The 2,653-nt window shown below is 39.4% G+C and overlaps 1 non-coding gene across 1 annotated transcript; it reads right to left on the reverse strand.

Annotated features, from left to right (window-relative positions):
* Window positions 1–2,345: 2,345 nt before the first annotated feature.
* On the reverse strand, window positions 2,346–2,452 carry LOC133236491 (U6 spliceosomal RNA). Its single transcript, XR_009732909.1, has one exon. It is a non-coding gene; the product is annotated as a U6 spliceosomal RNA (small nuclear RNA).
* Window positions 2,453–2,653: the final 201 nt, after the last annotated feature.

The raw sequence follows: 2,653 nt of genomic DNA on the forward strand, positions 1-2,653 counted from the left end.
ACTGAGATTCTTCAAAAAGTTGTGCTAGGGACTTTCCCTGGTGGTCTATTGGTTAAGAGTCTGCGCTCCCAATGCAAGAGGCCCAGGTTCGAGCCCTAATCAGGGAACTAGATCCTACATGCCGCAACTAAAGATTTTGCATTCCGCAGCTAAGATCCTGCACATGGCAACTAAGACTCAGTGCAGCCAAAAAATAAAAAGCTGCATTAGAGTTTTAAGCTGCTAGAACACAATTCAGTTAGAAACTTCTCTTGCCGAGGAAGCTCAGCACTGCTGTCCCCAAGCCTGCAGGGGTGAGTGGGGAGAATCATGGGTTTACAATATGCAGTGAGGAGCAGAGAAAGAAAGAGAACCTGATGCTTGGAATTTCTCACTGGCCCAAGAGAGCTCTCAGGAAAAAAAAAATAAGCATAAAATGTTTACCTCTTTTTGTGTTCATTTCTCTTTAGCACTACTTCTAAAACTTAAATAGAAGTTAAACTCCAAACTGAATTGACTTTCTAAACATCAAGTTTAGAGCACAGGTTCATGATAAGCTTGAAAGAGATACTGGTGCACTGCTGAGAACCTGACTCCTGGAGGGCAATTTTATACAGAGAGAGTCTGGCCCAGGGTCTTAATATAATAACTATTACACATTAAGTGTACCTAGTTATCTGTAACGTAAGAATAATCCTATGATTTAACTGCTGATAATACTTGTTTTGTGGATGAGAGCCATGTTACAACTGCGTTTGAAAAGAATTTTAAATGAACCCTACTGTGGGCAGGGCCCTTGGTGGGCGCTTGAGTGCTGGTTTGAAGGGAAAAAATGTGTATAAGAAGCATGTGATGTTTTTGCAGTGGTTTGAGGGCTGGGTTTGGTAATTATACTCTCGAATGCGAAAATCCAATGTGGCCTAATGAAAAACACACCTCTGTTCTGCTTCCAAAACTCATTCCACACACAGGACAGTGTTTGCCCAGGCCGATTGTGTTCTGTAAAGGGTGCGTTCACTCCACTTCTGTCTGTAAGTGCACCAGGGCAAAAATAAGATGCCATAAAAATGCGTACTGCCTCCTCCCTTTGGTTCCAGTTAACTCTTCCTCTAAGGTACCTTCTCCATCACTCTTATTGCCCAGTCGACTTATTTGAAAACACAGACAAAACCACTCTTGACAGAAGGAAAAGTGGTCATGTGGGTAACAAATCGACTGTGTAGTTCACATCATCATCACAATAAAATATTGTTGAGTAAGTACCCCACAGAGTTATAAAAAGGATAGTTTGTATGGGTAGGAATAAAAATCCAGCAAGGAATTACGCAGTCTAATGTGAAAGTCCTTTTTTACTACAGAATTCCTATCTACGCCCGCCCTGCAATGTTGAACATTTGACTACAAGAATTCGAAGGAACCAAAACTTACCTCATGGATTTTGAACTGAATCTTGAGAACATGCATAACATCTTTCTTCCTTATCTAGTAGAATTTGCTAATCAAGAAAGGGGAGACCTTTACAATCCTTTTTGTACGAGAAACACTCTATGTAAAAATACCAAGGACTGCTCTTAGTTGCCCACATGCAGGCTTGTATTGTTGACTGTTTGTATGTTGCTGAGGGCCTTTCAACTAGGTCATGGGGCGTTGTTCTCTTTATGTTACTCAATGGAGAAATTTCTCTTAGAACTCAGTATCAGGAGTGATTATAATTTTCATGAACAACTTTCGCGAAAAGGCTCCACTCTTTTTGCTCTCTTTACTAAGAAGCTAACATTCCTACTCTTATTTCACAACTTGTACTGAACCTTTAGGTATGCATTTTGTGTAATAATGTTATCTCTGGCTTTATCTTATTTATCCTACTTTAATGTTTCCCTTTCCATAATTTCTTCATCTACTCTTTTAATCTTGCACTATATTTTTTTGCATATAAGCAATCTCAAGTCCACTTTTGGATAAGGCATGGTTTAAATTTCTAAATAAAGTGTCTAGAAAAAGAAGTGACTGTATTTCTTCAGCAGTTATGCTGACCAGAGAAGAACCGTTGCTTTCCTCACCATATGGTACACTGCAGTCAATATCAGCCTGGTTGTCTGAAATTCCCACTAACGCTAGGTGGTCAACATGGCCGTCAGGCTGCCACATCTGCTTCCTGACACAGGCCCCAGGATCTCACTTACAATTATTGGAACCTAGCCTGACTTCAGTGCCTAGCAAGAATATCACATGGTACAGGTGGAAAGAGAGGGGTTACAATCAAAACTACATCCTGGATATATTTTGGTTTATCTTTTCTCTTTTTCTATCTTAACAACTGTTACCATTTATTGAATTCTTACTGTGGTCCAAATGCTTTCTTCCCCCCAAATATGGAATGCTTCACGAATTTACACGTCATCCTTGAACAGGGGCCATGCTAATCTTCTCTGCATCATTCCAATTTTAGTATATATGCTGCTGAAGCGAGCACTATTTTGATTTATCTTAAACATTCCAAGTAGGTTCTAACATCAAAAATTTGTTTTGCAAATACAATTCCTTTTGGTTTGGTTGGTTACTTTCTTCCCTGATACATCTTGATAGGATTAATGTTCCTCTTAACCTTAGTCCTCCTCACTTATATTTCTCTTACCTCTAAACATATAATTGAATTAGAAAGGTTTTTTTGGCT

This window comes from Bos javanicus, chromosome 2 (assembly GCF_032452875.1).
Source record: "Bos javanicus breed banteng chromosome 2, ARS-OSU_banteng_1.0, whole genome shotgun sequence".
Taxonomy (NCBI): Eukaryota; Metazoa; Chordata; class Mammalia; order Artiodactyla; family Bovidae; genus Bos; species Bos javanicus.